Source organism: Ornithorhynchus anatinus, chromosome 6 (assembly GCF_004115215.2).
Source record: "Ornithorhynchus anatinus isolate Pmale09 chromosome 6, mOrnAna1.pri.v4, whole genome shotgun sequence".
In the NCBI taxonomy this organism is placed as follows: domain Eukaryota; kingdom Metazoa; phylum Chordata; class Mammalia; order Monotremata; family Ornithorhynchidae; genus Ornithorhynchus; species Ornithorhynchus anatinus.
Window position 1 is genome coordinate 34,363,529 of NC_041733.1, and position 19,410 is coordinate 34,382,938.

A 19,410-nucleotide genomic window follows, 5' to 3' on the forward strand; every position below is an offset into this window, starting at 1 on the left:
AATTACTAAAGAAGAAAGAGAGGAACAATACCACACTAAGGTGGTATTTTACTGGGTTTTTTTTTCCCTTAAGGTTTTGATGTCACAGATATTTTGGCAACAACTTATCTTCTGTAACTTTACTTAGGAGATCAAGATGAAGAATCTAAAGAATAAACAAGAGATCTTTCAAGTTGTTGGGAAACAGTAAGACAAAAGAGAAATTGAATGCAAAAGATTACTCTGATTGTCCATTCTTCTGTTGGTTAGTCAGCCAAATAAATCATAAATCATTATTTTGGTAAGTTTCAATGACTGAATGCAATAATTTTAGAACAGATGGTTCCAGGGGAAAATGGGAGCCCTACAGTCAACCTAGGAAGCTTGAGGAAAGAAAGTCTTGATTTCTGCAACAGGCTCCTCCCTGACCTCCCTGCCTCCTGTCTCTCCCCACTCCAGTCCTTTCTTCACTCTACTGTACGGATCATTTTTCTGAAAAATCATTCAACCCACGGCTCCCCACTCTTCAAGAACCTCCAGTGGTTGCCCATCCATCTCCCATATCAAACCAGAAACTCTTTACCATTAGCTTTAAAGCCTCTGAGCTGGAACTCCCTCCCCCTCCGTATATATGTTGGTATTTGTTAAGCGCTTACCATGTGCAGAGCACTGTTCTAAGTGCTGGGGTAGATACAGGGTAATCAGGTTGTCCCACATGAGGCTCACGGTCTTAACTCCCATTTTACAGATGAGGGAACTGAGGCACAGAGAAGTTAAGTGACTTGCCTAAAGTCACACAGCTAATAAGTGGCGGAGCCGGGATTCTGACCCATGACCTCTGACTCCCAAGCCCGTGCTCTTTCCACTGTATATGACAGACGACCACTCTCCTCACTTTCGAAGCCTTAATGGAATATCTTCTCCAAGAAGCCTTCCCTAAGTAGCCTTCTTTTATCCTATTCCCTCTCCCTTCTGCATCTTCTATACATTTTTTTTAGTCTATTTAAGTGCTTACTATGTGCCAGGTATTGTTCTAAGCAATGGGGTAGATACAAGCTAATCCGGTTGGACACAGTCCCTGTCCCATATGGGGCTCACAGTCGGGCATAGAGAAGCGAAGTGATTTGCCCAAGGTCACACAGCAGACCAGCGGCAGAGCTGGGATTAGAACCCAGGTCCCTCTGGCTCCCAGGCCCTTGGTCTATCCACTAGGCCATGCTGCTTTCTAAGCATTTGATATTCACCCCCTCCTCAGGCCCACAGCACTTTTGTAGATATCCATAATTTATTTTAATGTCTGTCTCCCCAGCTAGACTATAAGCTCATGGTGGGCTGTGTGTCTACCATCTCTGTTGTACTGTACTCTCCCAAGGACTTACTACAGTGGTCTGCACGCAGTAAGCACTCAATAAATACCTTGACTGACAGATTATCCTTGAGTTGGCAATATTAATGATTGTTGTATTCCTTAGGCGCCTATTATACACAAAGCAGTGTGCTAAACGCTGCCATAGAAACGAGGTGTCTAGGTGACCCTGTTTGTTTTCCTGAAGTGCACAACATGAAGAATTTACATTACCTGATCCCTACAATTGGCTGCATAACAGGAGTGGGGGTAGGAAAAAAGTGACTCTGAAGTAGAAAGGAGTCAACATAGTTTAAAGAGCTAAATCACTGATTTTTGGAAACGTGAAACTAGAGCTGTAATTCCATTTCTGCTACCCATTTTCTCAGCCCTGCAGATAAGCTGTTTAACATCCCACATTTTTTTAGGGTATTTAAGTGCTTACTATGTGTCAAGCACCAGTCTAAGTGCTGAGTAGATACGAGTTAATCAGGTCAGATAAAGTCCCTGCTTCAAATGGGGTTCCCAGTCTAAGTAGGAGGGAGAACAGGCATTGAATCCCCATTTTGCAGTTGAGGAAACTGCCCCTAGTCAAGTGACTTGTCCAAAGTCACACGGCAGGCAAGTGGTGGAGTCGGCATTAGAATCCAGATCCTCTGACTCCCAGGCCCATACTCTTTCCACTGAGCCCGTTGTTGGGTAGGGATTGTCTCTATCTGTTGCTGAACTGTACTTTCCAAGCGCTTAGTACAGTGCTCTGCACACAGTAAGCGCTCAATAAATACGATTGAATGAATGAATTCATGAATGAATTAAACCATGCTGCTTCCTGACTTTTTATGGGGATTATCCCTATCTGTAAAAACGCCAATTCAGCTGTGTAAACTAAACCACTCAAGTGTTTATCGATTAATAGTATTTATAAAGTGCCTACCACGTGCGGGTCATTCTACTAGATGTCTCAGAGGGTAAAATAGAAGACACCATCGTGCCCTCAAAGTGCTTACAGCATAAAACATTTGTAAACTAGTTTACCCATATCAAAGTCCTTAATAAAAATAAGGAATAAAACTAATCCTATTGAGTGATATCTAGGACACCGTAGATGAAAGTTGAGTGGGATATACCTTGGGTGGGAGCAAGAGCTCACCAACATTCCCTAGAGAGGGAAGACTGGAAAAGATGATGCCTTCTCCTCCTCCTTTTCCTCTCCTTCCTGCTCCCCCTCCATCTTCTATCCACTCCACTGATATCAGCTTCCCTTGCTTCAGAGCTTTCCTAAAGAGTCATTTCTTTCAGAACATGGCTTAGTGGATGGAGCATGGGCCCGGGAGTCAGAGGGAACTGAGTTCTAATTCAGGATCCGCCACTTGCCTTTTGGGCAGATCATTTCACCTCTCTGTGTCTCAGTTACCTCATCTATAAAATAGGAATTCAGACTGTGAGTCTCATAAGGGACATGGACTGTGCCCAGCCTGATTAGCTTGTCTCTATCCCAGTGCTTAGCAGTACTTGGCACATAGTAAGCGCTTAACAAATACAATAAAAAAGGGAAAAAAGGAGGCATTTCAAACAGTCCTTTAGTTTCCTGGTCATACAAGCCCACCTGCCCTCTTATCCATATGCATATCTGTTACTTTGTCTAGCTACCATTTAATTGCTAACTTTTTTATCATTTGTGTCAGTTCTCGTAAGTTTAGCAACTGTAAATTTGATCATCTGTGTCTACTTCCTTTCCTCAATCAAATGGGAAGTTCCTCAAGTATGGAGATTGCATTTTTCAATTCTATTGCATAAATAATAATAATAATAATTATAGTACTTAAGTGCTTACTCTGTGCCAAGCACTGTTCTAAAAGCTGGGGTAGGTATAAGTTGATCACATCGGACACAGTCCTTTTCCCACATGGGGCTCACACTTTGAGATGAGATGAGATACAGACGAGGTAACTAAAGTCCAGAGAAGTTAAGTGACTTTCCCAAGTTCATACAGCAGACATGTAGCGGAGCCGGGATTAGATCCCACGTCCTTCTGACTCCCAGGCCTGTGCTCTCTCAACTAAGCCTCGCTGCTTCGCCAAATAAACTGTACACCGTCCATGTCCCACATGGGGCTCACAATCTCACAATCTTGGCGGTAAGCTACTTCCAAGTACCTAAACCTATTCACTGCAAACTGCAGAGCTCAAAAAGCACTGTTGATGATGATCAACCAACAAGCTAGTGTGGTGGAATAATTCCTTTGACTTAGCTTCTTTAACTATAGGATGAAAGAACAAAATTATTATCAGGACTTGCTTTAAAAACCATTTCTCTAGCAATCCATCAATAGCATTTATTGAGGGCTTACTCTGGGGAGAAGTAGCGTGGCCTAGTGGATAGAGCACGGGCCTGGGAGTCAGAAATACCTGGGTTCTAATCTTGGCTTCACCACCTGTATGATGTGTGACGTTGGGCAAGTCACTTAACTTTTCTATGCCTAAATTACCTCATCTGCAAAATGGGCATTAAGGCTTTGAGACCAATGTGGAACAGGGACTGCATTCAGTCTGATTATCTTCTATATACTCCATCACTTAGTTCAGTGCTTGGCACATAGTAAGCGCTTAACAAATACCATTTTTTTAAAAAAAGCAGTGTACTAAGTGCGGGGAGAATACAACAGAGTTAGTAGACACAAACCCTGCCCTCGAGGATCTTAGGAGTCTAGTCAGGGAGTTGATATTCTAGCACTTTTCCACGACATTTTTAGGTGCTTGTAGGTGTGCTCTGGATTGATCAGGTCATAGCCAGATTTAGTGGTGGGTAAGTAAATGGAGTGGTTGACTAGGACAGGCAACGGGCCTGTCAGTCAGGGAAATATTATCCGGTCTGGAACATTGGAAATAAGAGGTTCATTTGGGAGGATGGCGAAGGGTGTGGCAGAGAGCAGTCTTTATACCACAAGAAAGCAGCGTAGCCTAGTGGAAAGAGCACAGACCTGAAAGTCAGAGGATCTGGCTTCTAAACTCGGCTATGCCACTTGCCTGCGGTGAGACCCTGGACAAGTCAATCAAGTCAAGTCAATCGACCAATCAATCAACGGTATTTATTGAGCTCTTACTGTGTCTAGAGCTGTGTACTGTTCTAAGAGCTTGGGAGAATGCAATATAACAGAATTGGTAGACACGATCCCTGTCCACAGAGAGTTTACAATCTAGAGATCACTTAACTTCTCTGTGTCTTGGTTTTCTCAACCATAAAATAGAGATTCAATATTGTTCTCCCACTTAGACTAAGAGTACCATGTGGGATAGGGACTGTGTATGGATCTGATTATCTTGTGCCTAGCACAGTGCTTGGCACATTATTTATGGTATTTCTAAAGCACTTACTATGTGCCAGGCACTGTACTAAGCTCTGGGTAGATACAGGCAAATCAAGTTGGACTCAGTCCATGTCCCACATAGGGCTCACAGTCTTCATCCCCCTTTTATAGATGAGGTAACTGAGGCACGGAGAAGCGAAGTGACTTAACCAACATCGCACGACAAGCCACTGGCAGAACCGGGATTAGAACTCAGGTCCTTCTGGTTTCCAGGTCCATCCTCTTTCCACTAGGTCACGCTGTTTTTCTACCACAATCATTGCTATCATTATTATTATCGTTAAACACAGTTCCAATTTACCCTCAGCGCATCAGACTTGGGCCAAGGCAGGGAGTAGGGCGAAAGTGTAAAGGTCCATTCCTCTTCAGCACCGGTCCTGGATCACTCTGACGGTGAGAGACAGCCCCGTTGTGAACACCCACCGACCACCATTCCAGCCGCAGAGATTCAGAATCGGAAAAAGAACATGAAGGAGACGATGAACGAATGAATGAGCGATGATGGTATTTGTTAACCGCTTACTATGGGTCAAGCACTGGTCTAAGCACTGGGTTAGATACAAGATAATCAGGTTGGACGGGGACTGTGTGGACACAATCCCTGTCCCACATGTTGTTCATGATCTTAATACCCATGTTACAGATGAGGCCCAGAGAAATTAAGTGACTCGCCCAAAGTCACACAGCAGACAAGGAGTGGAGCTGGGATTAGAACCCAGGTCCTTCTGACTCCCAGGACCATGCTCTATCCATTCCGCCAAGCTGCTCCTCACTGGTACCAGGGCTACACAGGACTACTCACACTGTCGCGTCACATTCTCACCAGGGCAGCGAGTGCAAAATATGAGCAGACGGTCAGGATTATAACACACTACGAAGTGCACAGCGGGATTTTACGTGCAAACCCATCTATGGCCCAGTGACCACAGCATGGTGCAAACACTGTGACCTAGTGCCATTCCCTGCAGGTGGTTGTCTTCTTGGTCACGGAAAGATTCGCCTTCCATAATAATAATAATTATGTTGGTATTTGTTACACACTTACTATGTGCAGGGCACTGTTCTAAGCGCTGGGGTAGATACAGGGTCATCAGGTTGTCCCACGTGAGGCAAACAGTCTTAATCCCCATTGTACAGATGAGGGAACTGAGGACAGAGAAGTTAAGTGACTTGCCCAAGGTCACACAGCTGCCAAGTGACAGAGCCGGGATTCTTAGTTCAGTGCTCTGCACGTGGCCAGCACTCAATAAACACCACTGAGTCATATTAGCTAGCTAAAGCCCTAATTCTTGCTCCAACACCTGTCTGCTGTGTGATCTTGGGCAAAACACTTATCTGCTGTGTGCCTCAGTTATCTGGTCTGTAAAATGGGGATTAAGACTCTGAACCCGACGTGGGACATGGACTGTGTCCAACCTGATTAACTTATATCTACCCCAGGACCTTAGTACAGTCCCTGGGAGTGCTTAACAAATACCACCGAAAGAAGTTCAGTGTAAGAGGTTTGTAATAATAATAATAATAATGTTGGTATTCGTTAAGCGCTTACTATGTGCAGATCACTGTTCTAAGCACTGGGGGAGATACAGGGTCATCAGCTTGTCCCATGTGAGGCTCACAGTTAATCCCCATTTTACAGATGAGGTAGCTGAGGCACAGAGAAGTTAAGTGACTTGCCCACAGTCACACAGCTGACAAGTGGCAGAGATGGGATTTGAACCCATGACCTCTGACTCCCAAACCCAGGCCACACTGCTTGTCTAGTGAACAGACCCGCTGATCCTAGCAGAGGAGAGTGACGAAGGAAGGAAGAAAGGGGAAAAAAGCAGGAAACATACAGATATTTACAGAGGCCCATGTGAGCCCCATGTTGGGACAGGGTCTGTGTCCAACCTGAGTAGCTTGTAATAATGTTGGTATTTGTTAAGCGCTTACTATGTGCAGAGCACTGTTCTAAGCGGTGGGGTAGATACGGGGTAATCCGGTTGTCCCACGTGAGGCTCCGGCCTTCATCCCCATTTTACAGATGAGGGAACTGAGTCACAGAGAAGTTAAGTGACTTACCCACAGTCACACAGCTGTCAAGTGGCAGATCCGGGATTCGAACCCATGGCCTCTGACTCCCCAGCCCGTGCTCTTTCCATTGAGCCACACCGCTTCTCTTTGGGACTTAGTACGGTGCCTGACACATAGCAAGCACTTAACAAATATCATTTTTTTTAAAAAGCCCAGGCTGATGTCCCACCCTACCCCTCCAACACACACACCACACACACACACACACACACTCTTTTACTAGGTTAAGTCCAAGGGACTCTTGGAACCAGGGAGAAGAACAGCCACTTAGCTCAGCACTAATTAAACCAGCAAAATGGATGCATAAAGTCTTCCCCGAGCTGTTCCTTCTGACGCAGATGAGATACTGGTAGTTTTTAGTTTTGCATCTACCTCTGAGTTTTTCTCATGTTGTTTTTGTGCTTGTAATGTTTTATCTTTCTCATGTGACCACTGCCAATCTCCTCTCCTATTTTTGGATTTTTAAGTCCCCAGGAAGCCAGGGACTGGGTCTAAATCGCTCTGGGAAGCAGCGTGGCTCAGTGCAAAGAGCCTGGGCTTCGGAGTCAGAGGTCACGGGTTCGACTCCGGCTCTGCCGCTTGTCAGCTGTGTGACTGTGGGCGAGTCACTTCACTTCTCTGTGCCTCAGTTACCTCATCTGTAAAATGGGGATTAACTGTGAGCCTCACGTGGGACGACCTGATTACCCTGTATCTCCCCCAGCGCTTAGAACAGTGCTCTGCACATAGTAAGCGCTTGACAGTTACGAATATTATCATTAGTTTTTCCCAAGGCTTAGCTCAGTGATTTGCATACACCTAAATACTATTACTATGAGCAGAGTCTGAAGCCCCAAGAGAGGCGGGCTGGGAGCGGTTGCCCACTGAACCAATGATCAACTGGTCTTGCACACACCGGCGTATGTGGACATGGAGGACTCCAACAGCCAAGATCCAAGATCTCTGTACCCGGGGCATCGCCAGTTGTCTCTAATTCCCAGCAACAGACGAGGAGAGAAGTCTGATTAGATGCCCCCTTCCATCCCACCACTAGCCTAACACATTAACCACAAGCAACGTGGCCTAGTGGTAAGAGCACGGACCTGGGTCAGAGGTCCTGCGTTCTAATCCTGGCTCTACCACTTGCCTGCTGCGTGACTTTGGGCAAGTCACTTCACTCCTCCGTGACTCAGTTTCCTCATCTGTCAAATGGGAATTAAAACCTCCTCCCTCCTTCATAGACTGCTACACTGAAACAGGGTGGTGCAGAGGACAGAGCACGGGCCTGGGAGTCAGAAGATCATGGGTTGTGATCCCGGCTCCACCACTTGTCTGCTGTGTGACCTTGGGCAAGTCACTTGGCTGCTCTGGGCTTCAGTTACCCCATCGGTAAAATGGGGATGAAGACTGTGAGCCCCACGTAGGACGGGGACTGTGTCTACCCTGTCTCCCAAACCCGGAACCTTGGCGTTTTCCTTGACTCCTCTCTCTCGTTCAGTCTACGTATTCAATCTATCACTAAATTCTGTCAGTTCCACCTTTACAACATCGCTCCAATCCAGCATTTCTGCTCCATTCTAACTGCTACCACGTTAATGCTCATTTGTATATATTTTTATTACCCCATTTATTTTGTTAATGAGGCGTACATCCCCTTCATTCTATTTATCGTGATTATGTTGTCTTGTTTTTGTCCGTCTCCCCCGATTCGACTGTGAGCCCGTCATTGGGCAGGGATTGTCCCTATCTGTTGCCGAATTGTACATCCCAAGGGCTTAGTACAGTGCTCTGCACATAGTAAGCGCTCAATAAATACTATTGAATGAATGAATGAATAACCTGATTTGCACATATCCACTCCAGCGCTTAGTACAGTGCCTTGCACATAGTAAGTGCTTAGCGAATACATTCGACTGTGAGCTCCATGTGGGGCAGAGACTGTCTTACCTGATTAGGTTCTATCTGTCCAATAGCTTAGTATAGATGAGGTGACTCCATCCCTATAATATCCCTCCCATGGAATTCCCCAATTCGGATCCTGGAGCAGTTCTCTGACTGATTTAAAGCTTTAGAAAACACATATATTAGACCTTTAGATCTTAAACTCCTTGAAGGCAGGGATTGCATCTTTTATCTCTTGTTCTTTCCCAGGTGTTTAGTACAGTGCTCTGCAAACAATAGCGGCTGAGCAGATATCACTGATTGACTGATTGATGGGTGAGGTGTGATTAAGAATGGAATAGCTCTCTCTGAACAATAGCTTCTGTTAGATGGCAAGTTAAGGAGGCAGAGTCAAAAACATAATAATAATAATAATAATAATGTTGGCATTTGTTAAGCACTTACGATGTGCAGAGCACTGTTCTAAGCGCTGGGGGAGATTCAGGGTAATCAGGTTGTCCCACGTGGGGGGTCACAGTTAATCCCCATTTTACAGATGAGGTAACTGAGGCACAGAGAAGTGAAGTGACTTGCCCACAGTCACACAGCTGACAAGTGGCAGAGCTGGGATTCGAACCCATGACCTCTTACTCCCAAGCCCGGACTCTTTCCACTGAGCCACGCTGCTTCTCTAAAACATCCAAGTGCTGCAAGTTATTATTAATAATAATAATTATGGTACTTGTCAAGGGCTTACTATGTGTCACGCACTGTTCTAAACTCTGGGGTAGATACAACTCAGTCAGTTTGGACACAGTCCCTGTCCCACACGGGACTCACACTCGTAATCCCCATTTTACAGATGAGGTAACTGAGGCCCAGAAAAGTCAAATGACTTGCCTAAGGTCACACAGCAGACATGTGGCAGAGTCGGGATTAGAACCCAGGGCCTTCTGACTCCCAGGCCATTAAGTCACGCTGCTTCAGTTTATAACCAAAGTTATAAACACAAGGATAACATTTACACAGAAAGAAAGACCTGCTCTCCTGAGTCTTTCTTTTCTTTTCTTTCATTTGCACACACATTTGCTGGCAGTAACAATAACAATTGTGGTATTTGTTGAAGACTATGATCCCAGCACTGAACTAAGCACTGGGGTAGATAGAAGTTACTCAAGTCCCACATGGGGCTCACAGTCCAAGTAGGAGGGAGAACAGTTATTGAATCCCCTTTTTACAGATGAGGGAACTGAGGCAAAGAGAAGTTTAGTGATTTGCCCAAGGTCACATAGCAGGCTAGTGGAGGAGCTGGTATTTCAGCCCACATCCTCCGATTCCCAGGCTTGGGCTCTTTCCATTAGTCTATGCTGCTTCACAATGCCATCTGATTATAGAGGGTATCTATCGGCGTACAACAATATATACACGCGAAAAGCATTTTTATTGGCATCTTCTTAGAAAACACCTAAATATTCAACCAATCTAAATTTTATTTAATGGGGCTCTGATTCATCTCTCCAAACTTCCATTAGAAATATCCCTAATAATCTAATTCCTATTCCTCGCCCACCACTTCTTACCCACTGTAACCTAGTCCACTAATCCTCCATTACTATCACCCAAGCTTTGGATTAATAAACTTTCCTTACTTTCCCTAACCGAGTAGTAGTAAGAGTAATCGTATTTATAATAATGTTGGTATTTGTTAAGCGCTTACTATGTGCCGAGCACTGTTCTAAGCGCTGGGGTAGATACGGGGTAATCGGGTTGTCCCACGTGAGGCTCACAGTTAATCCCCATTTTACAGATGAGGTAACTGAGGCACAGAGAAGTAAAGTGACTTGCCCACAGTCACACAGCTGACAAGTGGCAGAGCCGGGATTCAAACTCATGACCTCTGACTCCCAAGCCCACACTCCTTCCTCTGAGCCACGCATTTATAGAGTGGTTATTGTGTGCCGAACACTGTACTGAATGCTGGGAAATTATGAACAGGTGAAAATTAGACCCAATCTAAAAGCAGCGTAGCCCTGTGGAAAGAGAATGGGCCTGGGAGTCGAAGGACCTGGGTTCTAATCCCAGCTCTACCACTTACCTGCTGTGTGACTTTGGTCATTTAATTTCTTGGTGACTCGGTTTCCTTCTCTGTAAAATGGGTTTTTAATACCTGTTCTACCTCCTTCTTAGACTGTGGGTGCTTTTGTAGGACAGGGACTGTGCCCAGCCTATCTTGGGCCTACCCTAGCGTTTAGTACTGTGCTTGACACGGAGTAAGTACTTGACAAATTATTGTCATTATTAGAGATGAAACAAAACACTAAGACAACATAAAAACAAAAAGTAAAAGTCAGTAGGGTGCTGTGGCTAGAGGAGCAGCACTTCAGATTTCTTGGGATTCAGAGATAGTTTTTTTGTGTGTGTTTTTTTTCGGGGGGGTGGGATTAATGGCATTAGTTAAGCACTTACTATGTTCCCGACACTGTACGAAGTACTGGGGTAGACACAACAGAATCATGTTGGACGCAGTTCATGTCCCACCATCTTAATTCCCATTTTACAGATGATATAACTGAAGCCCAGAGAAGTGGAGTGACTTGCCCATGGTTCCACAGCAGACAAGTGGTGGAGTCGGAATTAGAACACAGGTCCTTCTGACTTTGGGCCCACGCTCACAGAGTTGACATTCAGAACTGCCACCACAGTAGTAGCCATCTCTGTCCTGAATCAGTTTTCCCCACCAACATGGCAGAATATCAAAAGAGTGAAAAAGAAGAAAAAAAGAAATGTGTAAAAAGTTGTGGGTTTCGTGCTGTTTGAAGTAAATAAAAATCTGTATGTTCATGGTTTGTTGTGTTTGTTTCTATAGCTTCAAATTGTAAGTTCTTAGTGAGCAGGGACAATGTGTTCTGCTCCTACTTGGTAGAATGTCTGGCATCATGTCATTTGCTCAGGAAGTTTGAAAATAATTATACTTTATGGTTGCTTTGTCACAGCGATAAGTCAGCCCGTGTTCATTCTCTTAATCATCCTCTCATTTATAATCTTTCCGGACTCTGATCTAAAATTGTATAGATTGTCTAATCGCAGGAGATTGCTTGTGAAATCTATGGGTCGGTTTACATGACCAAATTGACTTCAATAGCTGCCCTTTCCTTTTGGTACTCTCCCGAGCTCTCAGTACAGTGTTCTGCACACAGCTAGTGCTCAATACATCCCATCAATCCAATTGGTTCCGAGAACTGTAGCCTACTTAACAGATTACTTATCGCTTACCTCAACGCCCCCAGCTCTTTGTGACCCACCAAAGTGTTAGAAACAAGGGGTGGGGAGGCGAAAGCTTCCTCAAAGAAAACCCTACTCTTGACTTCATCTCCATCTCTCTATAGCCCATCCCTTTATGCCCTTTAACCCCTACTAATACGATGTTCATTCATTCATTCAATAATATTTATTGAGGGCTTACTATGTGCAGAGTACTGTACTGAGCGCTTGGAATGTCCAGATCGGTAACAGACAGAGACAGTCCCTGCCCTTAGACGGGCTTACAGTCTAATCGGGGGAGACGGACAGACGAGAACAATAGCAATAAATAGAATCAAGACAATAGCAATAAATACATATACACACACACACAAACACACACACTTGACCCTAGTCCCAATAGAGTGACTTGGGTTAGGGCTGAAGCAAGGTCACTGTGGGGTCCATGTCCATCTTTGATGCATGTCCCTCTTTGATCTGATGAGGCAGAGAGAGAAGTGGGGAGAGTCCGCTGTCCACTCTTTGATCCGGAGCCCTACTGGGTCCCTGATTTCCTTCCCCTGTCTGCTTGGGGCAGAAGTGAGGTCAAAGGAGTGCACCGACTTCTCGGGCCCAATCTCTCCAAAGTCCCCCTTGACCTTCTCAAGATGACTCAGCCCCTGGCCTGAACCTGGTCCTGTGTAAATTACTGACTTGGATGCAGTCACTGCCCTGCTAACTCACAGTCTCCATCAGATATAAATAACCCTGGGAAAGGTTAGGAATACAGTTGGCCTAGCAGATAAAGCACTGGCCTGGGAGCCAGAGAACTTGGGTTCTGATCTTGGCTCCGCCACTTGCCTGCTGCGTGACCTTAAACAAGTCACTTACTTTCTCTGTGCCTCAATTTCTTCAACTACAAGATGGGGGCTCAAAATCCATTCTCCATCTCACTTAGACTGTGAGCCCCAGGTAGGGCAGGGACTGTATCCGGCCTAATTAACTTGTACCTACCCAGTGCTTATAACAGTATTTAACACTGTAGGAAAGACCGTGGGCCTGGGAGACACAGGACCCGGTTACTAAACCCTGCTTCGCACGGCTCAGTGGAAAGAGCACAGGCTTGGGAGTGAGAGGTCTTGGGTTCGAATGCCGGCTCTGCCACTTGTCAGCTGGGTGACTCTGGGCAAGTCAGCGTGGCTCAGTGGAAACAGCACGGGCTTTGGAGTCAGAGGTCAGGGGTTCGAATCCCGGCTCGGCCACTTGTCAGCTGTGTGACTTTGGGCAGGTCACTTAACGTCTCGGTGCCTCAGTTCCCTCATCTGTAAAATGGGGATTAAGACTGTGAGCCCCACGTGGGACAACCTGACTCCCCCGTGTCTACCCCAGCGCTTAGAACAGTGCTCGGCACATAGTAAGCGCTTAACAAATACCAACTTCACTTCTCAGTTACCTCATCTGTAAAATGGGGATTAACTGTGAGCCTCACCTGGGACAACCTGATCACCCTGTATCTACCCCAGTGCTTAGAACAGTGCTCTACACATAGTAAGCGCTTAACAAATACCAACATTATTATTATATGGGACCTGATTATCTTGTATCTACCCCAGCGCTTGATACATAGTACGCACTAAACAAATACCACAGTTGATATTTTCGACACCAGCGGGTCCCTAAGAAATACCACTAAAAAAGGGAAGAGAGGAGTGGAGTTAACATGTTTGACAATTACTTTGCCTCCTGGATAGGCTCACTCTAGGCTACTTTATCCAAAATGTGAGAGGACAGAAAAAAGGGCGGATGCTACCAGGGCACCAAACAGGATCAGGGAGGAAAGGGGACGCACGCCAAAGCAGGCTTTCCTATTTCTCCTATTAGCCAACAGAGATGCTTAGAAGATGCACAGAGAGGACTATGCTGAATTTTCGAGGAATCAATCAACGGTATTCTTTGAGCACTTACTATGTGCGAAGTACTGTATTAAGCTCTTTAGAAGAGTACAGTTCAGTAGAGTTGGTAGTCATGATCCCTTCACTCAAGGAGTTTACAATCCAGCAGGAGAGAGGGGGACTAATTTAATTACAGATAGAGGAAGCAGCAGAGTTTGCACCTAAGTGATGTGGGAATGGGGTGGGGCGAGTATCAGAGTGCTTCAGACCCAGGGGCATAACGGGGTGCCCCTTATGGTGCCAATATGGTATGGAGTCCCATTCCGGCTGTCCATGATCACTGTGGCCTAGAGCACGGGCCTGAGAGTTAGGACCTGTGTTCTAATCCCTGCTCCGCCACGAATCGGCTGTGTGACCTTAGGTAAATCACTTCTCTGGACCTCAGTTATCTCATCTGTAAAATGGGGATTAAGACTGTGAGACAGACCCACGTAGGACAGGGACTGTGTCCAACCTGATAAGCTTGTATCTAACCAGAGTTTAGTACAGTGCCCGGCACATAGTAAGCACTTTACAAATACCATTAAAAAAAAAAAAATATGGCCCAAGGCCCAAAGCCCAGAGGATAGGGTGGGCTGGGCAAGAGGGAAGAGGGGAGTACTTAGTTTCTGAAATTGTTAAGTGCCTGCAGAGCCAGTGTACTCGCCCCCCGGGCACAGAGATGGCTAGCTATTCACAACCCTGCCCACAGCCATTAAGATCAACTAATAGTCCCCAGATTGGGATCTAAGGCATCAGGAGCAGGGTGTTTCCTTGGGAGGGTCCTTGTCTCTGGAATTCCCTTTCCCGCTTGTTTAAAAAACTCTCTCATTCATCGACCTTCCGGCTGTTATTTTAAGAGTCATTTTTTCAAACTGCTAAACCGCTGGCCTTGACTTCATTCGGAATTAGGAATTTGTGGACTAGAGAAATCAACTTGAAAATTAATGAACGACGCAATGCGGGAATACAACCGGGGCCCTTTGCTGGACTTCCCACATATATTAGGCACAAATAGTCAGGATACTTCAGATGGTGCTTTGGGGTGGGGTCCCGAGGCAGAGGGAGCGATTCAGTTTGCACTTTAGAGATAAGGAGATAGTATCAGTGGACCTGAACTAGGAGAGTTCCACAGTTCTCAACCATCCCCGGGACTCTTCTGCCTGCTGCTGAGGAGAGGGAGAGGGGGGAAGAAGGGGAATCCATGTAGGAAAACCCCCAAAATGTGGTTTATTTTCCTGGAAAGCCTATACATGGAAGGGGGACGAAGGGAGAGAGAAGGGAACCGATATTTGAAGACAAATTTTTTTGGTTTGAGATAGAAATAGGTTGAGATGTTACCTGTGGACAACGCTGGACCTCAGTTATCTACCAACTCATTTAAATCGTACTCTCCCATGCGCTTAGTACAGTGCTCTGCACCCAGTAAGCACTCAGTAAATATGATTTATTGACACTGCCCTTTAACAAGATCGCAAACTAGATTGTAAACAATCAATCCTGTTTATTGAGGTTTTACTGTGTGCAGGGTACCGTACTAAGCGCTTGGGAGAGTACAACACAACAATATGACAGACACATTCCCTGCCCAAGACAAGGTGAGACATCAGACTGTAAGCATCTTATAAACGGGTAGGTAAATTTCAAATAATTCTGCCATCTTCAAAGTCATCATTTTTGGTGCCCATGATTCCTAGGGTGATTAGGAAAGTGGGTGTGAAGAAGATATATTCACTGCTTTGGGGAGCCCAGCTATCACCTTCATAATATGACAAGGAGGAAGGCAGCCTGGTCTAGTGGAAAGAGCATAGATCTGGAAGCTCTACTCCTGGCACTGGGTTGTTGGCAGACCTTGAGTAGGATCTTAAATTTTGTTGTACTGTTCTCTCCCCTGTGCTCAGTCCAGTGCTCTGCATGGAGTAAGTGATCAATAAATACTCTTGATTGATTAATTTCTCTATGCTTCAGTTGCCTCATCTGTCAAGTGGGGAAAAAATACCTGCTCTCCCAACCTCTTTGATAGACAGCACTGCATCTGACCTGATTATTTCTAATCTACTCCAGTGCTTGGCACATAATAAACACTTCAATATCTTTACTACTGAAAAGAGTAAAAACCACTTAAAACCATTTAAGCACTTAAGGTTCTATCCTTAGACTCAATCCACTCAAAGCGGGAACGATAACTAGCATTTTTTGTTTCAGTCAATAAGTAGTATTTATTGAGGGCCTACTGGACTGGAGGAAGTACTTGGGAATTTTTTATAGAGGTGGAAGAAATGATTCCTCCCTTCAAGTTACTTACAGTCTAATGAGGGAGACTGATACAAATCCTTTACAGATAGGAGAAAGATGACAATGAAGACAATAACAGATAATAACTGTGATATTTGTTAAGCACTTACTCTGTGCTAAGCACTGTGATAGAGGATGGAATCAATGATATTTATTGAGTGTGCATGGAGTGCAGGGCATTATACTAAGCACTTGGAAAAGTACAATATAATAAAGTTGGTAGATGCAATTCCTGATCACAAGGAGCTTACAGTCCACTATGTGAATGAGTGTTTACGATAATATCCCACCTCTGTCAGGCTATTCCTTTCCCCCTCTAAACTGTAAGGCCCTTGTGGGCAGGGAATATGTCTACCAACTCTGCTACAGTGTACTCTCCAAAGAGTTTAGAACAGTGTTCAATAAATACGATTGATTGAATATGTAAATCAATACGTACCAAAGTGCTACAGACGGGTGAGAGGTTAGAAGGTCTCAGATAGTGCCAAATTACTGAGATGGGAGTTGGGAGAATATGATCTGTGGAGTAGAAAACTTAATCTGGCAGGCCTCCTCCAGGAGGTGGGATTTCAGAAGAGTTTTGAAAATGGGGAGAGCTGCTGTTTAGCTTAGTTGAAGGGAGAAGAAGTTCCAGATTGGAGCATAAAAGTTATTTTATACTTTTATATTTTATACTGGAAGAGGTAGGCAGGCAGTCAATTGTATTTATTGAGCTCTTAGTGGTTAGGGTTTCAAGACTTGAAGATGGGAGTAGCTGTGATCTGGTCAATTTTGAGGGCAAAGGGAGTTCTAGGTAAGAGGAAGCAGTGTTGTTGACAGTCACTGTACATAACCTTCTCCTCCTTCACGTCAGGGGCTTCTTCTTAATGGAGAGAGGGATAAGTAACTATTTAGGGTTTTTGAGGAGTGGTGTATGCAAAATGATGCTTTCAGCAAAACAGAGGGAAGTATGGACTGGAGAGGGGAGAGACTGGTGGTAGGGAGACGAGGGATTTGACAAGCCCCTGAACCAGTGTGGTGGCTGTTTGACTAGAGAAGTGGGGATGGATCTGTCACCTGATGTGGAGGAAATGTTGACATAATTTAACCGCAGACTGAATGTCAGAGTTACCAGAATGTGAGAAGACGAGGATAATTCCAAGGTTGCCACTTTGGCAACAGCGAGGATGGTGGTTTTGTCAATTGTGGTGGGTAAATTAGGTGGAGCTTGTTATGGGCAGAGAATGTGTCTGCTACTTCTTTGGTACTGTACTCTCCCAAGTGCCTAGTACAGTGCTCAGCACATGGCAAGCGTTCAATAAATGTGATTGACTGACTGAAGACATACTGAGCTTAAGGGGATGGTAGAACATCTGTGTGGAGATATTCTGGAAGCAAGAGGAAATGTGAGTTTGCAACGCATGGGTCTAGCAAGATAGTCTGGGGAGTCATCACCAGAGATGTAATGTCCATGGGAGTGGATGTGTTTCTGGAGGAAGTGAGTATAAAGTCAGAAGGATTGGAGACAAAATCCAGTTTGAGGGACAACTACAGGGAGAGGCAAAAAGAGGAGCAAAAAAAAAGAGAATGAGAAGAAGTGAGTAGAGTGGTAGGTGGAGAGCCAGGAGAGAACTGTGTTGTTAGAATCAAGGTTAGATAACGTTTCCAGGATGAGTGAGGAGCCTGATGTGACAAAGGTGGCAGAATTGTCAAGGAGGATTAGGATGAAATCCATTTGGTTTGGCGAGAAGGTGTCCTTGTCATCAGTGTTGACGGCGAGAGTGGTCTCAGTGGAGGGAAGGGAGAAGAAACCAGACTGAAGTGGGTCAAGTGGGCCACTTGTCTACTGTGTGACCTTGGGCAAGTCACTTGATTTGTCTGTGCCTCAGTTACCTCATCTGTAAAATAGGGATTAAGACTGTAAACTCCATGTGGAACTGGACTGAGTCCAACCTGATTAGCTTGTATCTATCCCAGTGCTTAATACAGAGCCTGGCACGTAGTAAGAAGTTAACAAATTCCATAAAAAAATAGACTGAAGGGAATTAGGTGGATTCGACAGGGATTGAGGTTAAGTGCTTAACAAATACCATAGAAAAAAATTTAAAAAATAGAAGAGAAGAATATGAAGCAGCAGGTGTAGGAGAAGGGGGAGGCATAAAAAAGAGAGAGTAGGACAAGTAACAGAAGGCAGCATAAAAAGGAGTGAAGAGAGAGGGAAGAAGGGGAAAAGGGAGAGATAAAAAAAGAGAGAGGGAGTGATAGGGAAAAGGAAATCTGTTTGTTCTGGGGGGGGGTGGTTTGGGGGAGTGGGGTGGTTACCACTGTTAGTGGAAGGTTCCTGTCCACAGCCAATCTCTGCCATCCATTGTTGCTCAGTTCTAACTCCAGTAGTATGGCAGGGTCAATCTGGGTTTCCAAACTGGGTTTCCACAATTCCACCACCTCTGACCAGCCTGTGCCATAAAATTCCAACAGTCCTTTCCCTCAAGAAGTCTGTAATGTAAAGAAGAAGTCATGGTAAACACAGCTATGATACCACCCATAAATAAAGAGATTCTGCAGAGTAAATAGATCAGCTTATAGCCTATAAATAGATCACATATGATCCTGTATGCTTGGAAGTGAGGGGTGGTTGAGAGTGATGTGGGTTGGAAGTGGGTTTTAGGCTTAATTCCAAGGGCCTGGTGGAGAAGAGGATGGGAGATTCCATGTCTGGAGACAAGACGATGGAGGTAGGGGTGTGGTGGAAAACCAGGGCGATTAGTAAGGGTGGGGTGTGTTGTGTATCTCCACTGATAATCAAACCAAAGTTACTGCCAGTTTTATGAAACAACAAATACCTTATCTATTTCCAGGATGATACTATGTTCTGATGTGCCTGCCTCAGACTTTTATCTTCTTCTTCATTCGTTCAATCGCATTTCTTGAGGGCTTACTGTGTGCAGAGCACTGTACTAAGCGCTTGGGAGAGTACAGCAGAACAATAAATGGACACATTCCCTGCCCACAATGAGCTTACAGTCTAGAGGGGGCAGAAAGACATAATACAAATAAATTACAGATATGTATGTAAGTGCTGTGGGGCTGGGAGGGAGGAAGAACAAAGGTCTGTCATTCTTACAAGTTATTGACAGTGCCATGAAATCCTGAGTCATGAATTGATCTTCCTTCACTCCTTGGGTGGCCAATAATGGCACTCAAGAATACTGGTGCCTATAAGAATAATGATAATAACAATATTTGTTAAGTGCTTACAATGTGTCAAGCACTTTTCTAAGCGGTGGGGTTGTACAACCACTAATTGTCCCTGTCCCATATGGGGCTCACCGTCTTAA